This window comes from Cyanistes caeruleus, chromosome 1 (genome assembly GCF_971803275.1).
Source record: "Cyanistes caeruleus chromosome 1, bCyaCae1.hap1.1, whole genome shotgun sequence".
In the NCBI taxonomy this organism is placed as follows: domain Eukaryota; kingdom Metazoa; phylum Chordata; class Aves; order Passeriformes; family Paridae; genus Cyanistes; species Cyanistes caeruleus.
The window spans coordinates 134,720,781-134,741,718 of NC_141701.1; the positions used below are offsets into that span (position 1 = coordinate 134,720,781).

At 44.5% G+C, this 20,938-nt stretch overlaps 3 long non-coding RNA genes across 4 annotated transcripts; 2 read left to right on the top strand and 1 right to left on the bottom strand.

Annotated features, from left to right (window-relative positions):
- The first annotated feature begins 1,135 nt into the window (after nt 1-1,135).
- On the top strand, nt 1,136-4,659 carry LOC147655927 (uncharacterized). Its single transcript, XR_015278676.1, has 2 exons — nt 1,136-1,257; nt 1,655-4,659. It is a non-coding gene; the product is annotated as an uncharacterized LOC147655927 (long non-coding RNA).
- A 5,574-nt stretch (nt 4,660-10,233) lies between these two features.
- Nucleotides 10,234-16,395, top strand: LOC111924146 (uncharacterized). 2 transcript variants are annotated; one of them, XR_002861490.2, is made up of 3 exons: nt 10,234-11,326; nt 12,576-12,742; nt 15,958-16,395. It is a non-coding gene; the product is annotated as an uncharacterized LOC111924146 (long non-coding RNA). The 2 variants fall into 2 exon arrangements; XR_002861491.2 differs by having other exon boundaries at nt 10,239-10,414.
- A 1,710-nt stretch (nt 16,396-18,105) lies between these two features.
- On the bottom strand, nt 18,106-20,148 carry LOC147655928 (uncharacterized). Its single transcript, XR_015278672.1, has 2 exons — nt 19,595-20,148; nt 18,106-19,493 (listed from the first exon to the last, which is right to left on the bottom strand). It is a non-coding gene; the product is annotated as an uncharacterized LOC147655928 (long non-coding RNA).
- Nucleotides 20,149-20,938: the final 790 nt, after the last annotated feature.

Genomic DNA, 20,938 nt, shown 5'->3' on the forward strand with positions numbered 1-20,938 from the left:
TCCATTTAGCATATTTCCACAGAGATTTTGAAGGCTTGCTTTTTCTTCATAAATATACGCTTGTTCTGACTTCCAAATTGAGTTAAATTATAGGTACCCAAATTAAAATTAGCTGTTCTGTGTTTTATTCCTTTTGTAACAAAAATTACACTTCAAGAGGTGAGAAAGGTATGTTAATGTATTTCTTTAAAACAAAGCTTTTGATTACTTTTTTGTGTCAAATTTAGCAGCAAAAATCTTCATAATCTTATGACAAGATCTGTTCCCTTTGCTCTCAAGGAAAGTTTTCTCTTCACTGATGCAGACTAATGATGTGTTTTATCCTTGTTGTACTATTTATATTTAGGTCTGATGCCCTCTGAACACATTCACCTTTCAATATTAGGTCAGTGTTTAAGTCATTTTCAACCTAAAAGGTTGGATTACTATCAGGATCCAGCCTTTGTTGCCCCACAATGCTATAAATTATATTACAATCTATTGTTAAAAATTAATAATATGCAACACAGAGGTCTGATGGAATCATGTTAATGAGAACACTGAAGCTTCATTGACTTGCAATATCATTAGAGCTCTGAGACAGGTTTATAGCCATGTGCAAACTATATTTGTGTTAGTTTAGACACAGTATTTATTTGGTCACACCCAGCCAAATGTTTCCTTACTGAATTAAAATAAATGCTGGTTAGTTCAATGAACTACAAAGATATATAGTGTAATTTCAGGTTCTCAAGGAAATAAGCCCCAACAATAGAAATCAGCAAAGAATCAAAAATGATGGATATACTAGAGTGAATATGAACAAAGAGGGAAGGGAGTTCACTGGGTTGGGTGCAGTTAATATTTTGTGACTCAAGTAATGTGTAAAATTTGGAAAGAACAGCTCCCATTTGTAGTCTGCCCTGGTCTTTATGTAACTCCTCCCTGTATGCACATACATACACACTTGCAAGCAATGTCAACCAAAATGTAATCAAAATTATATCTGTCTGCTTCCACAAGATTTGCCTCTGTAAAGCATTTGTAGGGGCTGGTGGAGAGCAGGTTGTGGGCAACTCCTCTGCTCACAAATGCCAGCTTTATGGTACTAATTTCCATCAAGGCCAGGCAGCAGCACACATCTGATTTCCATTGCAGTGAGAATCAGACACTAGATCTGCATCACCTGTGCTCTGAACAGCTCTGCTTTTTACTGGAGCAAAGCAGAAGCAAGAAAATCACTTCCCTGCTTTTTTTTCCAACAGTGCTTCAAAAGAGGTAATGGTAGGAAAATCTTTCTAGAACTGGGGAATGGCTTATGCTCTGTGTTGGAAACAACCTGCAGCCATGCAGAGCGTGAGATAGAAAGGGAAGTATGAAGAATAAGTAACATGCTGGTGTTGCAGCTCTTACCTCCTTTGGGAAATGGATGTTGAGGATGCTTCAAATTCCCCATATCCATTCATGGGTACCATCTTGCTGTTAGCTGTTTCTGAGTTTGATCATGGGGCTCTGCCTCCTGCGTTGGGGACAGTGACACCGTGGCAGTGCTGCTCATGCCAGCCAAAAATTGGATCGTGATCCCTACAGATGTTTTTATTTTATGGAAATGGAAAGGAGGATCATTTCAGCTATTTATAAGCAATTTAACAATATGAAACTTTCTTGCTTTCAGTCACTCCAGAGCAAATCCTATACCAGCTTATCTAGGAAGGCTACAAGGTCTTGGAGCACACAAAACAGGGAAATTTGGCAGTGGGAGGCTGAAGAGGGTTCAAGGAGAGTGGGTGTTGTGCCGGTGCTGCTTGTATGCTGTCACAGATAGCAGGTGGAACTAAAATTGGTCTGTCCTTAATTACATGGGTCAAGACCCCACCCTACCTTGGACACAGTGTACCCACACCCCAGAGCATATGCCTACAGGGCTGAGAGACTAGAGATTCCTCTTCCTGCCTCCATCCCATCTCCACTAGGCAGTGCACCAACCTTACCTAGCTGGCTCTGGCACAGTGAGGACTTCCACCTCCTCAGGGTGTCCCAGGGCTGATGTTCACAATATTTTGAAGTTGAAAACTGCTATGAGTGCTACATGCTGTTACTGTTCATCAGTGCCATCAATGTGTAGCTGACCATAACACATTTTCCTGCAATAATTCCCTTGGTTAAACTGAAGAAAATGAACTGTTTTGATGACTGTGTTTTAAGAAGCTGCCATTTCAGAAGCTGTAGCTATGCTTGTGATGTATCATCCTGACCGACAGCAGGAGCAGAAACTTGGCTTTCCCTCTGAAGTGTGGAGTTCCAGTTTGGACCACCACCCCTTTTTTTGTTTTGTTTTGTTTGTTTTTGGTTTTGGTTTTTTTTTAGTATCAGACATGTACTAGTAACAAAATCCGTTAAAATTTTTGCCTTGGACTCAAATTATCACAGGGTCATGAATCACTGCTTTAGGCCTAGCCCTTCCCCTCCTAAATGTTTTTTAAAATCCAGATATATGTTTATTCTAATGTAGTCATGCAATGCGAATGTTTGGTAAAATTGCCATTTAATTTACAATAGAATTCTGCTTTAGCAGCTGTTTTATAGCAGTTTAACTACTCTGACCTAAATGACTGTTCTTAAGAGATTGAAAAGTAATTGAAAATGTAAAAAAGTCCAGGACCGTCTTTTTTTTTTAACATCTTTCAAATGGCTTATAAACAACTTGAATTCCTCTGCAGAATTCAGATTGGAGAGGAAAGAATGTCAGTTTACTGGGAATTGTTCTCTGACCACCTGAGAAAAATGAGTTTTTCATCCCCTTGAACATCATCTGGAGTTATAATAAAACATGCTCTCAGCTGGATTCCTTCTGTGTGAAAATAGATGGAGCTACATCATTGCACACCTAAAGGAAGCACACTGAACTATAAAAGCAATCTAAAATCTGGATTTTTTCTTCTTTGAGGTCACAAGTAATTTTCTGTAATCTCAATGAATATTATTTGAATCTTGAAAGAAGCATATACCTCTTCCTTCCCCTCAATGTGAGCAGTCCAAATGAACAGAGCTAGACATATTTTATACAGAGTCAAGTCACCTGTCAGGATCATAGTGTGAAAACCCTTAAGCAATAGCTATTGAAGGAACTGCAAAAATCCACAAAACTAAAAGGTAATTTGTGGAAATCCACAAGTAAGTTAATAAAACTTCAGCTGAATGCTCATTCCCATCTCTAGCAGATGAATGAAATGTGGTGCTAGTGGTGTTGGAATCCTGTGGTGATAGACACATGAAGAATAGATAAAAGATGGTTGTTAGTTAGCTAATGGTGCAGACAGACCATCCTACTTGTCTGGGGAGCTGGTCCTGAAAACCCTCAGCCAGGCAAAAGCTTTTGTTGATCTGAGGGTGACTGTGCACTGAGGGAACGTTCCAGGCTGGGGCATATGGCAGTCAGATGACAACGGTGCGGCTCCCGTGATGTGCTCTGGACTGGTGGGATGGTTAGATGACAAAACTCCACAACTTCACACAAATGCGGTGTAATTTGAAGCTGGTCTGCAGGGAAACTGTAGGCAGTGAGTACAATTTCTAAGCCTGATAAAAATTCCATCCTGTTTAACTGCCACCAGTTCTACTGCTGCAAATGAGCAAACCAAGCGCAAGAACAAAGCAGTAGAGGGAACTGATCTGGCTTCATACTGCAATTGAAAAAGTCTCCATTAGAAGAGCATTTGCCATAGCCCCGAAAGCACAGAACTCAGGTCTTTGCTGTCGTCTGTTGTCATGTTGCTGTGCCCTGTGGGAAGCTGGTCCATTTGCTTCCTCCCTTTCTCCTACTGAGCAAAAGAGTGGTTCAGTCACTGTCTTCTGGATTTCCTTCACCTCTCCTCTGTCTCTATCTTCTTTCCCTTTCATTTCTTTAACTGAAATTCACTGATGCACACATCTCCTACTTTATTTTTTTTCTGCGGCACAAATGCAGGAATCTCAGCTTTAGCTCCCCCCAATGTTTTCCCAGTCCTCACATACTCCCTCTGTTCCTTGATTCCAAGTCATGATGCACTTAAATAATTTGTCCCTGTTTTTGTTTATTTGGCTAATTACTCTTCACATCTCCTTCAGCTCTTCTGAATTACCACTCCACACATTGCTTGTCATAGTTCACACTCCTTTTGTTTGACTTTGCTTTATCCAAAGCTAGTTGCTGAGTGTTGGCAGAATTGTTACAGCATCTCACAAACAGCTGTTTTTGCTGTGACAATAGGCTGATGTATGTTCCAGAGAGAACACACAGCCTGCATATGAAATACAGTGTCGTGACAAGCACAACTAAGTTTTTAAATACTTTAAAAAAAATGAAGATGGAAATTCAAAATAAGAAATAATTGAAAAGAAGTAATCCCAAACCTGAGGAGCAAGCTTGAGATGAGACACACAGGATCAGCTGTCAGGTGAATCTCAAATAAGATCTCTTGCAGTAAAAGACTGAGAGAAAGACACGGTGGGGCCCATGATGTCCTGTGCATTGGCAGTGCAGTGTGTGGATGCCTGCACAATTTCTGCTGGATTGTATCTGAGTAAAGGGATCACAGAACAAATGCAGCTCTACTTACCCAGCAAGAGAGAATGTTCTGATTGTACAGAATTGATTTATTTCTTCAAATAAACTTTTATCAGACAACTACGTCACAGTCACACTGAGAGGATATTTTAATGACTGCTTTGGTTTAAAGCTGTGGGAAGTACGCTGCTGCTTTCATCCTTCTCTCTCCTCTCTGTATCTTTCCTCCACCTTTCCATTGGTTTTCCCCATTAATGTTCGATGCACGCTCTAAGGTATGTCTGTCGGTGGGTATTACTTTCACCAGCCTTTCCTTGCAGTAGTATGTCTATAAATGGCAGACAGCATCATTCCTAATTACATGTTGCCCCCAGATGCTCCGAGGGTGATGCTGATGGATTGCTGTGTGGGTGGTGTTGAAGAGGCTGGGGGAGGGGAGCTCAGATGCAGCTCCTCTAAGTGGTAGCAGAGGTCTCTCTTGGGCTGGGCTCATCAGTCCTCCCTCTGCAAAGTGAGCTCAAGAATCTGCGAGATCATGGAGCTGGGCACTGGAAAAGGGGACGCAATGCAGGGAAGGCTTCAGAGTACTGCCCAAACAACCGGGGAAGCGGGAGGAACTGGGAGGGACAGAGGATTCACCCTTTGCCTACCCGTGCAGGAGGCACACAGCACGGAGGGCTGAGTACACAAGCTGCTACATCTTGCTGCCCTGATCTCGCTTTCCCTGCCCCGCCGCCCGGCCCCTTTCCGTGGAGGTGTTTCGGACAGGCACCTGCTGCGTGGGGTCAGAGATCGCTGCCGTGCGAGAGGGCAGGCTGGGCTTTGGAGCTGAATCAGGCCGAGTTTGGCTGCCGAAAGCGGGGCTGTGGGCCTGGCTGAGCCGCTGACTCCTGCCAGCTCCGCGGCCGGGCTGCGGGAGCAGGGGGAGCACCGCCCTTCCCCGGCCCAGGGACGGGCATGCCCGCTCCCACCGGCTGGAGAGCAAAAATGGGGCCCTGAGTGATCCTGGACCTTAAAAGGATGCTCACCAAACCCCAGAGAAAGGGGAGGAGGTGAAAGCTGGGATCTCCGATCAAGTGTTTGCCGGTTTGAGCAGACTTTACTCTGCAAGGTCTGGTAATGGGGAAAGAGGAAGTGAGAGAATGCACGTGTGTGAAAGCACATCTGCAAAATTTGTTTTCTTCTCTAACTGTTCTGTGGTCCTTGGAGGGCTTTATATTTAGTGTGCCGGGCAGGTCAGCCTGCCAGCTGGGCAGCTACGAGGAAGACATGGGCAGAATAGGCAGTATTGGCTTTGGGTTTTTACATCTCAACCTTAGTGGCAGGCTGGGAATCTGCTCCATCACAGGAAACTGGGAAGTGTCTGGGAATGGTGTGCAGAAGCACATTTAAGAATGTTAATGTTGCATCCGATCAGTGGTCCATCCAGCCCAGGGTGTGACAGTGCTGCCTACAGAGAGCAGATGAGCCTGTCCTCTCTGCACTCCCCCAGAATCCCCAGTGGCTGGGTTTGGATGGTAGAGGCTCATCACTGCCTAAGCCTTCTAGTGTCTGCTTATAGAGCCATTGCCAACTCACTCAGTTTTATGAAGTCCTTCTAGAGTTACTTGCTTGAAAGAACTTTGTGACATAGAAATTTAAGGACTTGTCTGGACACTTCCTGTTCATTTACTCACTGAAAATGCCGAGTAAAGCCAGTCCCACCATCAATCCCACAGTGTGGAGGTCTTGTTGATGCCTGTTTTCCACCCTGAAAAGTGGCTTTTACGTCACATCTTTTGCTTCATATCCTGCCTCCAATTTTCTATCTGTAAAGAGTCTTCTCATCATGTGATGAATTAGTTTCTCTGATAAACTTTGGTATAGAACCTAATCAAAAGGTTTTTTTCAGAATTGGACAGTTCTGTGTCTGTTGCACCCATTCTCTGTCATTTCTGGTGCACTCTGAGGGCTGTGGTGGGTTGGTGAATCAGGGTTTCTCTCTGCAGAAGCCACACTGCCTTGTTTCCAAGAGACCATGTTTATCCTTGTCTACAGTGACTTTATTTTTTCAGACTCTACTGCCATTAGCAAGGATGGATGGCAAACTTCCTGGTCTGCAATTCCCAGGGCCCCTTCTGAAGTCCCTTTATGGGCTGTGAACTGCAATGGCAGGCTGCCAGGGCACTGACAGCCTGCGCTACCCTCCCCATCCCGTGCAGCCCGAGACCGAGGGGTGTGGATGAATGGTAGTCAGGGACAAAGTGGACCTCTACTCAGAAGTGGAAACCACCATCCAGAGAAGTGTCAGTAACTAATTTATTTTAACTTCAAAACACTTTTGCTGAACTTCTGAAGGGAGTACTTAAGTGCCAGTTATTTCTCCCCCTCTTCCCTCAGAAGGACAAGGCATTTTACATGGCTCTGCATAGAATGGTCAGCAAAATACAGAGATGTGTAGAGATTAGGTGGAATGCAACTTCTGTCAGGGGTTTCATACCTGCTACTGATATAATTGGTACTTGGTGGGATATTCCCTACAGTGTGATAGAAACATTCTTATTTGGCAGTGTAATAGAGTGAAGGGGGGAGATACTACATTTTCAAATCATCTAGACCAGGATTTAACAGAAGTCATGAGCACAAAACTGAATAACATAGCTAAATACAAACCCTTTGGGCTACAGAAACACCACAATGAAAAGTTTTTGGCTCAAGTATTAAAGCAGGTGTCTTATATGACACTTAATGAGGGACAAATGCTGCTATAGAGCCTCTGAGAGGATCCAGCTTGTGAAAGAGACTGTAAGGCAGCAAAGCAGTTTTGCTCTTTAATGATCATCACCAAAACAGAAAGAAATGAAAAAACAGAAGCAAAAAAGAAATAGCAAACAGTAAAAAATACAGGAGGCAGAAGTAAAATGTCTTTTTTTTTGTTGTCCTCGATGCAACTGCCAAGGAGCTTTGTTCTGGAAAGAGAAAGTGCCACAGCAGGATGGGAATGCTTGCATTGGGTGGGTTGTCATATCTGTCATCATTATAAACATGGACAGATGATGATGATCTCTCCATTCTGTTTCTAGTTTTTCTTAGTCTCCAGAGATGCTCATCCAGCTGTTTTCACCAGAAAATTTATTCAGCTAATTTGTCCACTTCCCTTTCTTGTTTTCTTACAGTGCTTCTTCCCTCCATCATGCTGATAACATCTTCTCTGTGCTCACTGCTGCTTAAAGCCCTTCCTGTTTCTGGAGATGCCAAGTACTTTCCAGTGCCTGGAGGTGTGTTAGTCTTCCTCCTTCACTGATTTTTCTGCAAAATGTGGCATCCCATTCTGCTTGAGGAGCAGGCAAGATGGGAGAAGAGGAACAGGCAGTGTCTGGGGTTCTAAGTGGGTCACTTCTCATAGATACAGGTTCCTTCCTCTCCTCTTACACACTCATCCCTCGGGTACTACCCCACAATTATTTTCTAGCTTTGCAGCAGCAGTGTGTCTAAACCCAGGCAGCTGACAGCACAGCTTGAGAGTTCAACTACTGCTGTAAGATTTTGAAGAGAAGCAGGTTTCACAAGGCTGCAGCTTAGGGGAGAGTATTTCTAGAAGCCAGTTCCTCTCCAGAGTTTTCAGAGAAGATGTGTATGATCACTGATACTTTCCAGTCTTAGTTTTTGGGTGAGCTGAAGAAATACTCTAGAATACTCTAGGTATGTTTTTTTGTTTTGTTTTTGGTTTTTTTTTTTCCCAAATGATAACTAGGATGTAACAATCCTTCCTAGTTATGTAGTTCTCCTTACCCTGAGCTTGTCACAGCCTGTGTCTGAGAAGGACCACTTTGAATGAGATTTATGTGCATTTGGCATAATTTGAAACAGACTGAAACTTAATGTCAGGGCATTTAATGGCATGCAGGGCCTTAAAATTATGATGGAAGTCATCTGGGGACCTGTATTGGCAGTGTACAGCCCTTCTCACTGGTGGTGTTCCTACCTGCTTACCACAGCCTGCAAAACAAACAGCCACCCATGCAATCTCAGTGCAGAGAAAATGCTGCGGTGATGGATGATGTCCAGGTGTAACCTTTCACCTGTTACGGTAGTCAAAAATCTTTGTGGGAGGAGTGCATGATGGAAAATGGTAGGATAATGAAAAAAAAGACCAGTCAGGTGTAGAATTCTGTTGTTAAAAAAAAGTATTAACTATTTTTGAAATACCCCACCATCTGACAGGCCAGGCCACACCTGAAAGGGCAACTGGGAAAACCCTGGTTTGCCAAAGTGGTTTAGTCCAAAGGGCAGCTGCTACTGCTGCCAGGGGCAGAGCATATCTTCAGTGAGCTGCTACAATGGATGCAAGAAACCGAGCACACAGTCTATTATCAAATGCATGGTGGAAACTTGACATTTCAGCAATGTAATTTGCTTGTTTTTCCAGTAGAATGAGACTAATGTGCTCCTTTTCAGTGTTTGATACAGCGTCATTCACATCTGAGCAAAATAAATGGGGAAGAAGATAATTTTGGTATCTATTCTAGGCATTACTAATTTTAGTGCCACTAAGGATAGGGATTTTTTTCCCTCCTCTTTTTCCCTTTTTTTAAAAAGAAAATACAACAAAGCACATATATCTTAGAATAAAAATAATTTTGAAGGGCAACATCTCTCCTGGTTCCTTGATACTGGCACCTTGGTAGCTGCAGCACATCCCTTATGATGTCTGGAATGAAAACCAGTCATCAAACTCTGACACAGAGGAGTTATGAAATATTTCCAGCTTCTCTGAACCCCCCAAATAAACCAGTGTTTGTGTAGCTGAAATAAACAGAGAATCACCATGAATGAAACCTTCTGAATTCAGTGCCATCAATACAAAAGATTACATCTCTAGTCTGTGTGCAAGAGGTTTTGAATCCCAATTTTTGAATCAGTCACCTGTCTCCCTTTTCAGCACCTCCTTCTACCATTGTGGTAGTTCATAAAAAAAGAGATCTGTGTATTGAAGGAAAACAGCAGAGAAAGGTTTGTGCTTGGCCTAGCCTCTTTGAAATGCATGCAGACATATTTATTTCCCCTATGATATAGCTCCTATTGTGTGCTTTGCATCTTTAAATGTGTGAAGCATCATGCCTGCCTGGCAGGACCCTGAGATTCAAGACAGAAGAGAGACAGGCTTTGTTTTCTCTCTCATGGAGATTTTGCTTTTGGTCTTTCTTTACCATTATGTTGGCTTGTTGAGAGAGTTAGTAAAAAATCCTATAATACTTTCCCAGTTTCTTTACATTTTCTGTGCACAAAGAGCAAAATGAACACTTTCCCCCTGCACAGGAAAATGCTAGGAAAAGAAAATGTGCAAAACAGTGCAAGAAGCAGCATCTCCTCCGCTGCAGAGTCTTCTCTCAGCAGACAGGCAGGCTGCACGCTCACATTGGAAACTGCAAAACAAAGAAGAGAAACTCACAGGCACACATTCTGGAGTGCCTAAGGACTATTTCTGTTCCTGCCAACCTGCTCCCAGCCAGCACAATAACGAAGGCATGCTGCTGTGGAAGGTCCCATACATGCCACCGCGTTTTGCAGATGGGGCATTTGCCATGGCAGTTTCATATCCTTCCATTTTTCTGCCTGGTTCATCCATGTTCTAGAGTACAAGAAAGTGAGAATACTGTGGAAGTAAATCTTCACCTGTGGTAGATTGCTAGTTAAACTGGTTAAGCACTGGTCTGATTTTGTAAGTTGTTCCACATGAGCAAGTGGAGGGGCTGCAGCCAGCAGGGAGCGAGGCTTGGCTGCATGTGGTGGTGGGGGCTTTCCTGCAGGGTGACAAGTCTGAGGCCTGAATTTCTCAAGAATAAATTTCCTTCTCACCATTCCTATATGGGCTCCAGAAAGTGTGTGGTGGCTGTTTTCTGAGAGGAGGTGAGTCTAAAGCAGGCCAAAGTGAGTGAAGCCACATTAGCATTAGGGTTTGTTTGTATGGTCTGAGGCTTAACCATGCTGTCAGTCCCGATGAGTTCATAAAGAAGTTGTGGCAATTTGTGGGGAGGCCTCCAGGCTTTTGCATGAGGTGTGGACTGGCTGTGGTTGGAGTTGCATTCTTTCTTCCCCCTGTATAAGTGACCTCCTTGGAAAATAAACCCCAGGACTTACGTCAGAGGAGTATTCTGCATGCACTGAATAGCGACATGGCTGCGGCGTGTGTAGCTGTGCGTGCACATGGAATAGCAGCGCTCGTACCAACATCCTCCCTCAAGAATCCTCTTGCGGGAGGACAGTTATAAATAACTCTTTGGTCACTATAATTCTGCCAGTACAGGCTGCCAGAGAAATACATTGACTCAGCACATGCCTGAACAAGGTCCTCTCCCAGGCAGCACCTCCCACCGTACAAACGTCCTTGCAAAGTTGTGTGGGTGCCTGGTGGGGCAGCCAGCCCCATCTGGCTGCTGCTGCAAGCTGCCATGAGACAGTGCTGAATCAAATTAATGTTTGTAAAACATACTGAAGACAAAAAAAAGCACTGCTCAGGCACCAGTTAATATTATTTCAGTGCCCTCAGTTGCAATTCTGCTGTGGGAAGAACCGCAGGTGCCTTTCCCTGCAGTGGCAACTCTGGGTGTTCCCAGTGGAGAAATGAACATTCTTCTGCCACTCTCACCGAGCTGCACTGGTCTTTACTGAGCCAAGTGAGATGGCCTGGCATGTGTTCACTGACAAGAGGAACAAAATTGTCCCTCATGCTAGCATTCTTAACATCTACTGCTCAATGGCCTTTTTGCCTCTTCTGGCTGCCACAGTCTTACCAAAGAAATCTCCCTGGCCCTGTACCAGGTAGGAGGCTACAGTCAAATTTTTTTGCTGTTGTTCCTGAAACAATATGAATTCTTTTTGATCGTTACATGGGGGACTCTTTTTCTTATTTTAAAAATTGCTTTCAAAATAGTAATTAGGAAGCTGTTATTGTTCATTTTTTCAAAGCAGGTTCTACATGGAGTAAAGAACCTAGAGATGTGATTTGCTTTTTATCACTTGGAGTACCAAAATGGCTATAAATGAATCCAAATGTAATTTTCCTGGGAAAAGAATTCCTCTGTTATATAAGCCCTTTTTGCTACACGTTTCAGGGCCTGTTTTACCCATATAATTTGAAATTATTCAGAAGAAATCCCTGAGTTTTTTGTTTGTGCAAGTATCGATTCTGCATTTTTTATTCTGCTAATCCTGTCTCTGAGACTGCTTTTTTATTAATATCTACAAGTAATTGCAAACTCTAACTTTCCAACAACCTATTTGAATGTACATAGTGTGTTCCCTTGACTGCATGTCTCCATTTAAACCAGTACAATTTCTTGGAGGCACATAGGTCTACTGATGTGTTATCCTTACATTGCTGTATCTCTTTCCTGAAATGGTGATCCATCATACCTCTATATGAGTAAAATTGTAAATGTTATACTAAAGTATAACTACTTTGGTAAAATAAAATTATATCCAGTCTAATTATAATGAAAATACCCAAGACTCACCTGTTAATTCTTCATTACAGTACATTTCCAGCTGCAACAGAATTTAAATACCATATTTTCTCATGTGGGTTATTTAATTTTTTTTCCATAATGTCACGGTTTTATTATTTCTGAATGCAATTACAGCATCAGTTACAATGGCAACATTTTTATCTTTGCCCTGTGTCCCATAGAGACAAACCTTGAGAAGTCAAACAGTAAGCTTTCAAAAATGAGCTTATCTGTGAGGTTAAACAAGGTGTGGCAACCCTGACATGGGGCTCCTGCATCAAGAAAATGTAATTTTTCTAGCCCCTTGTAGTGGTCCTCATTCTGTAATGTGAAAATAGTTTTATAGATGTGTATTTATGTATTTTTAGCACTGTCATATACTGTGTTTTCAATGGAGATGTTATATTTAGAAGTTTCTCAAAATGTGGAGCATGTGTTAAGTTTTTTTTGCGTAATCCATCAAGACTAATTTGATTTGAGACCGGTGCCTTTTTTTTCCCCCCATCTGTTTGGAAAAGTGCAGTTGTAGAGACATCAGTCATGTAACACTTTCTGTAAAACAGCTTTACTGACAGTTGGGAGTTGTCAGTAACCATGTGGATTTCAAGCTCTCAGTCTGGCTACGATGCGAAAAACCCTCTGACACAGAATTTCCACAGAGCCACAGAATATGAGGCTGGAAAGACCCAGAGTGCTCATGCAGCTAACCTCCCACCTAGCCAACCCAGAGGTAAGTCATGTTTCAAGCCTAATAGCTGCAGAAAACATCAGCTTCTGGGACAAACACACTCAGTTTAATAGCATTTAGTCACCAATCACCACTGATTCAATAGTTAACTACCATTATTTATTTGGTATATATGTTGTGTACATAACTGTGGCTTGTTTCCTCTTCCAGCTGATCTAGTTTCAACTTCCAGCCTTTGGGAAAGCTTTAAGAGATGCTGAGTCTGTGTTCCTTGTCTAAATATGTGGAGACCAAACTCTGTGTTGGATGAGGGTAGAACAGGCAGATGCCCCAGGGAAGAAAATTCCTGGAAGGAATGGAAGGGAAAGAGTTCTGCAGAGGTAACTGTGTCCCTGCTGCTTGTGCCCACAGTCACTGAGTTTGCTACCCAGTGCTGGGGCAGAGGCATGAGCAGGGGTTTGCAGGGCTTGGCACAGGCTTGGTGGGCTTGACATGGGCCTGCAGGGCTCTGCCTTTGTGTAGGAGATGGAGGAAAACACATCGAAGTGCCCATAAAAGCTCTTTTCAACTTAGAAGCAGCAAAACTCAGTTTTGCCCCTGTGTTGTTGAGAAATGTGGGATTGTCTCTTCAGACCAGTGCAGCAATCTCCTCTGTGTTCACCTTTGTGAAGATACCATACTGAAATGTTTCCATCTCTCACTGAGGGATGTTTTGTAGCCTCTAGGACTCTCTCCTGTCCATTTGTGTCCCACTCAGGACGTGACTTGAGCAGAACAGCCCATGAAGGCCGATGCTGGAGGTGACATAACTTACTGCATCATACTTGGCCTATATCCATGTCTTTTCCCTAACCTCTGCTCATCAGCATGGGCTCTCTTCTGCTGTGTGTCTTTCATCCTTCCGTGTCTGAGGTCTCTTTTGGCTGCATTGGAAAGTTTATGGTTTCAGTGTGCCCATGCAAATGATCAAGTTGACTCCTCGGGTTACAATCTTTCCTCCTTGTTGCATACTTTTGCACAGATTTTGGAGTTTTTAAAAACATTACTCGGGGATCATTGTATCACATATTTTGTGCAATGCAAAAATATAAAATCGTGCATATTCAGCTACCTTCTTGCAAATTAGAAATGAATTCACTTAATCTTGCTTATAATAATATTTTTCTATCATTTCATACCACTATAATTTTATTTAGTTACTTCTAGAATCAATGAGTTCATCCAGGTCAGCATCCTGCTTGAAGTGGGGCTGTGACCAATAGTGGATGAGGTCAGCCACACTACAACTAAATCTTGAAACGCCTTCAGGAGCAAAAGTTCCACAGCCTCTCTGGGCCATCTGTTTCAGGGTTACCCTGCCCTCACAGAGAACATGTCCTGTCCAGACCTCAGCACATGTCCACTCCTACAGCCTTTAGCACTAAGAAGAAAAGTTTGAATTTCTTCTGTATAGCCACCCTGTTCCAGCAGCCCTTAGTCTTCCCCTGATCAGATTAAACAGGCTCAGCTCCCTCAGCCCCTCTCATGTTTCTCCAGGCCTCTGATGATCTCAGCAGCGCTTTACTGGACCCTTTCCAAATTGACACATTTGGCCTCATGCCCTCTGTAATCCCCAACTCCTTTTAACCAGGATGGCTCCTCAGCGAGGTGCTTCCCAGCCTGAACAGATCACATTTCCTTGTTCAACATCATGAGGTGGCTGTTGGCCTGGATCTCAAGTGTATAAAGGAGCCTCTGCATGGAAGCTTTGCTGTTTGTCAGTGCAGACAGCTTGTCATCAACAAATCTGACTGTGTTACCATCGATGTATCTGATGAAGATACTGACCAGTGTGGATTTTGGTACTGACCCCTTGGGTGCACCTTTGTTTGCTGGTGACCTGTCAGACACGACCAGACAGTTTTCAGTCCCTCTGTCAACCTGTTTTTTAGCCCATGTTCTCTAAGCTTCCAAGTGATACTGTGTGGAATGGTGTCAAAACCTTACAGAGCATATTACAGCCAGCACTTTCATCTTCACACATTCAGTAATTTCGTCTTAGAAAGCAGGATGGTCAGTCAAATTTGATTTGCCATCAGTAAATCCATGCTATTTGTTCCCAAATAAGTTTTTGTCCTTTGTGGCCTTAGAAGTAGATCCCAAGAGGGACACACTCCCTCATCTTATAGTAAGCAAGATGATGGTGATCAGCAGATCAGTTCCCAGTTTCCTTTCTTGCCTTTCTAAAGATAGATGAGGGGTTAGACTTTTTCCAGACATTGGGGACTTCACCAGTCTAGACAGCTGTCACAAACAGCTGTGTTACAATCCCACTGACCAGTTCTTTCAAGAAATGGGTACTGTGCCTCATGTCCATCTCTTGTATGTTCCCTTTTTGCATCTGGTTTCATCAAGAAGATGCTTCTGTAGCCAATTAAATATTCTGCTGAAATGGCTTCTTTCTGAACAACTGGATAGTTTTTTGCTGAGCTACTCAGTAAGTTGTCTTGAAAAATCATTCAGAACTTCTGGGCAAATTTCCACTCCATGGTTGTGTCTCAAGGGATTTTATTTAGCAACTCTGTGAGTAAATTGAAGTTTCTTCTTCTGAAATCCAGAGTAATTATTCTGTAGCTTACCTTCCCAGCCTTGTTCTGGATCCTGAATTTAATAACGGTTACAGAAGATAAATCCAGGCTGATACTGTGACCATGTTCACCACTGGAAGTTGAGTGTAATCCCTAGCTGTCCCCTCCAGCGTTCACATGATGGAATTATCACTTGTGCCATATAAGGAGCTCCTGATTGCCTGGTCATTGCTGTGTTACCCTTCCAGCAGACGCCTGATTTGAAATGCTCTGTAGAATTAGAGACTAGAAGGACACTTTTGCCGGTTTTCAGTAGGAAGCCCTGTTCACAGGCTGGTTCGACACACTGTGAGAAGCTGCCCTGTTTCCAGCAAGTCTGTCCCCTCTGCACTTCACCCAGAGGTTCCTTCCAGTCTCAGCTTTCCTGCTGGAGCTTGGTACAGTCAGGGAGCTCCTTAACACAGAGCACAACTCATTTTGTTCATGTTTGATTCACTGTGATTCACATCTTCTTGATTAATTTTGAATCTCTTGATTCATATCATTTTTGTTTCCTAATCAAGATGTCACTGATCTCTAACCTTACAGTCAAATGCAGTCAAAGATAAGAAATCTAATTCCTTTTCTTATTATCCGGGCTTGGTATATAACTGTAATAATAATAATTACATATATTTCTTTATCCTCAAGCTGTTTGAACCTGACCTGCACGGAATTTAGTGTTCTCCAAATCAAGCCATCTGCACATAATGACATCAGAAGATGAAGTTCTGTTTGCCACAGAGAACTGCATTTGCACCCCAGAATGCTACAGCTGTGAAGGTGGAAGGTATTAGAGCACCATGTGAGCAAATCTTTGTGCTAATGAAAGTACTGCACCAACATTAACATCAGGCTGAACAAGCAGAATTTTTTTCTTTATTAGTTAATACCCCAAAGCCCCAAACAATCACTAAAAGAATAGACTCTTTTGAATGAAAGTCACACATTAACTTTACGTTTTATGTTTTCTCCCGCACCAGCTGAAGGTTTGTTGTTGTTGGTTTTTTTTTTTTTCTTTTCCCATTAATTCCTTTGACCGTGTTTTTGTGTAAAAGAGCTGAAGTAAAGTTGGTGGGGTTTTTTTTGTTTGTTTGTTTGTTGTGTGGTTGTTTTGGTGGGGGGGGGGGGGGTTGGGGTTTTTTTGTTAGGTTTTTTTTGTAAGCAGAAAGCTTGATGCAGATCTTGGGCTGTTCCTGTAGCCAGAAGGTGCAGCAGCCTGGCTGCACGGTGACTCATGGCCCTGTGCCACATTGCAAATAATGCTCTTATTAATCTCTCCAGGCTTTGTTCTGGCCCCCCTCCTAGTGGTGTCTGATTTCATGGTGTGGCGTAGCCAAAGGTCAGATAAACTACATGATGGCCAGAGTTGCTACTGCAGAAGGAAATCGGAAATGCCTCTCCCAGCAGTTTCAGCAATGAGAATGGAGAGAAAAATAATTTCTTTTAGTACTAACCTGCCTGATGCGTCATCTTGTGTTGCTGTTTCAGTAGAGGAAAGCTGTGGTACAGCAGTAACCCAGGGAAGCAGCCAAGCCCAGCTGTGTTGCAAATGCTTCTGGATCTGCCTGGCTCAGTACATTTTTCAGCAAATATGTTCTTTCTTTAGGTGTTTGATCATTTGCAACAAATGACAGTCCCAAGCTAGAAGAGATACTGAGCTTTGTCCCTAACTGAGCTGGTGTCATTGACTGATTCATTAATTACCCACTTTTCCCCAGATTAGATTCAACATACCGTTCACAAAGAGATAACCAGTCACAAATTAGTCAAGCTGAAGTTTGATGTGCTTGGCTACAGGGCCATTTTTTTGTTACCAGTTTCATATGAGTGATTACTCTTGTGAAACTAGCAAGCGCTTCTTGCAAGTTGTTTCTTTTCCTCCATGGCTACCCAAAGTGTTTTTATTCAAATGAAATGAAGCCCATACGCACTGGGCTGGGCGCTTTGTGAGCAGCTAGCACAGCCAGATCAAACACGTATGCTTGCTGTAAACTGGTGCGTGGTTTTCCTCGCTGTCCTTTGAACCAAGCTGGCTGTGGTTTCTGGTGGCTGCTGTCTCTGTGCTATAGGCTCTGGCTAAAGCTGACACAGAGGAGGAGAAGAGGGGGGAGAACAAGACAGGGGAGAACTTCCTGTGCCCACAGTCCTGGCCATTTCTATCAAAGGTTGAGACCTCACCAAAGCTCTTCTCAACAGAAGCTTCCTGGATCACATTTAAATGATTTTGGGGGCAAGAGAACCAAAAGAGAACCTGTCTAGCTGTTGGCTAGACAGATACAGGAGAGCAATAAGATTACTCTTCTAAAATCTCATAATTTCATGGACAGGCATTCCAATACCAGCCTCATATCATGCCTTTCAAAATCACATTAGTGCAAGTCTGCAGTGTGTGTGGCTCTGTTTTTCTGTCACATAGAGACACCCTGGCCCTGCTCTCCATTGCTGTGCTTGGGCTGTCCCTTGCAGCAGGGCTTCCACTGCCCGTGTAGGCACAGGGCTCTGTTGGCTGGAGCCAGCAGAGTATGTTCCCATCTGGAGCAAATGCCGTGACTGCATAAAGCACAGAAAAGGGAGAGCCTGGTCCAAGTGGCCTGTGTGAAACCTGGCCTCCAAGACCATCACAGCCAGGTGGGGTGGTGCTTTGCACTGAGCAGATTTGGGGCTCAGCACTCTGTTGGCTGCTTCCAAGGGGAACACCCCCAGCTCATCACCCTGTTTTCCAGCCGCTAGCAGCTGCCCTGGGCCGAGGCTCTGGGGGCCCCTTACCCCAGGGCTCACCCTGTTCCTGCACCTCAGCTCGCTTGCTGTACCGTGGACCATGGCAGGGACTGACTGAGGAGGTGGCAGCCAGGGTCAGGCCTCCCACCTCAGTCTCCAGTGTCCCCTTTGTCACTGCCAGCCCCTGCCTGGTCTCAGATTAACCTGATGGCTGGCTGGTGGCAAATTGTTGTGCAGGAGCCCTGCCCTCTTGGGCTTGCTTAGCCGGGGGGGGTTTGTTTTGCGGAGCGCGGTTATTACTGCTCCGCTTTTGTTCTTTGTCATCAGTCCTGCCTTATTTTTATGTGCATTAACTGTTAATAATAATGCGAAGCGTTAAGCTTTGGCAACCAGCTGAGCTCTGCACAAATCCGAGGACAAGGCGGCCCTGGCACAAGGCTGCTGCTGCCGCGGCGGGCGGCCGGACACACGGAGCGCCCGCTTTGGCCACCGGCAGCTCCGGACAAGTCCTGCCAAGGCAGCAGGGAAGGCGGGGAGGGCAGCCCGGCACGGGGCTCGGCACAGGGCTCAGCACCGGCCTGGCTCCTCTTCAGCCCTGGCTTCTCCCAGCACTGCCCCCTGTGCTCCTTCCCACTCTCCCGGGCTCTCGTCATCCCTCAGGAAGGCGGCGGGAGGAGGGAGGAGCAGAGGGATGGATGAGAGCTGGCTTTTCTCGCAGATGCTGCTGCTGCAGAGGGAGGCACCACCACGGGAATGTAGACGGACAGGCAGAGGTGATTAATAGTGATACATATTATTTTAATTGAGTCATGTTTGGCCTCTTGCTTTGCCAGAGCTCAATTTTTTTGCTATTGTTGCGGTGTGAATTTGGAATTAATTTAAAGTATAATAAGAATCCCTCAGCTGAAAAATGCAGGCAAGACTGAAAATTAAAATGCTATGTGAATCTCACAAGATTAGGGCATAAACTGCAGCAAGCAGTGGAATGGCTGAAGCTTCAATAAGCTGGAAAAGCCTCTCTCCACATTATTCCTGATAATACAAAATCAATTTGCATCGAATGCATTTTTTCCAAATAACCATCCACATTCTAGTTGATATTACTAATGAATGCAGAAATTGGATCCTAATACATTCCAGGGAAATATTCTGCAGAGGTTTTATTAGTTCTAAAAAAATACTTGGTGGCATCGCAGTACTTTGTCATTAAAATTGCCAGGTTTTGTGATACACATATCGTGGAACCGTAATGAGAATGCTGTGGTAGCATTTTGTTTTGAAATGCCGGGTCCTTTCAGAGGGTTTTTGGAGCACCGTGTGTGAGACGCTGCCACCCCCTGCTTTCAGCTCTGCCACAGCTGAGGCAGGGTGGGGATGGTGCAGGGGACAAGGGAGGTGCCAGCCACACTCACGGACAGCACTGCGTTCACACGCACGACTCTGCCTCGGAGCTGCCTTGTCTTCCCCTGAAGGAAAGGCAACAACAAACAATTAGATGAGTTTCTCCCAGCTGGGATGCGGCGGAGGCTCGGGGCTGCAAGGTCCCGGCGTGGCAGAAGCCGCTCACCTCGTGTTTTGGGGGGCTGCAGGGGCAGCAGGCGCTCCTTGAGGCTGCTTCTCCCAGGAATCCCAGCAAAGCCCATCCAAAGGAAGGCATCCAGCATGTGGAGGGCGAGAATTCCCAAAGAGCCTGACAAGGACCTCCAGCCCTGCAGCACAGCCTGGGCTCACCATTGCTCTCAGCAGCTGGATGGCTGCTGACACTGCCGGATGGCGCAGGGGCTGGGGAAATCGCTGCCGAACCCTCTGCGTGCAGGGCACCCGCTTCATCTGCCTCCGGTTAGAGGAGGTGGGAGTCCCCTGCCTTGGCTGTTGCTTGGAGCTCCATCTGCAGCACTGATGAGGAAAGTATCATCCCTCCTGCGCGGAAGCCATTAATTCCCAGCAGCGGGAGAGCGCTCCGGCATGGGGCACAGTCCAAGCCTTTGCCTGGAAGAGATGCTTCTCTTCTCGGCGGAGAGCGGCCCGGGGCTCCGGGCAGCCCTGGGTCACCAGGCGCTATTTCTGCCCTGCCCCAAAGCGCTGCTTATCTCTGCAGATTAAGGGCAGCCCCAGCGCGGCGCTCCCCTGCAGCTCCTCCCCTCCCCTGGCTCAGCTTCCTCACCTCGGGAACCTGGGTAGTAATATCTGCCCGTGGGAGCTTCTTACAGCCAGTGGCTAAAATTGTCAAACCAAGTGAGAGAAAAGGGCTGCGCCTTGTAAGGCTTCCCATCAAGATTTACCCCCCCCCCCCCCCCCCCTTTATTTGTAAAAAAACCTACATGAATTTAAAATAAGACACCTGGAAAAGAAAAAGAACCATATGGAATCTAAATAAGACTCAGTTTGTGTGAGGCTTCCTACTATCTCTAACTATTCTGCTGTGCATACCGACAACAATGCAGCTCTGGCCCAGAGGAAGGTGAAGATCCCCAAAATGGGGGCTAATGGAGGCAAAGTGGAGAGATGAGCTACAACAGCAGCATTAATACTGTTTTGGACATCCTTTTCAGACATGGTTGCAGCCCCCATTTATTCTGCTACTGATTAATTTGATCAAACATTGTGAACAAATAATTTGTATTAAAAATCGTGCGAGTTCCACCCTTCCTGTAGTTGGCTTCAGGCAGGTATTTATTGGATAACATAGTCTCAGACTAGTGAATGTTGACATTTAATTAATATGGAAGCTTAGCCTTGTGAATATGAAGAACAGAAAAAAGGCCCAAGAAAATCCTGTGATAATGAAAGGAGATGACAACCAGGTTCTGTTAGTCAGACATTTCTGTTGACATTGAGGGGTCAAATGTAGATATCTGGTGGAGGGCTGCAAATAATACTGTGGGTCAGGGTTTGCATGTACAAATAGTTC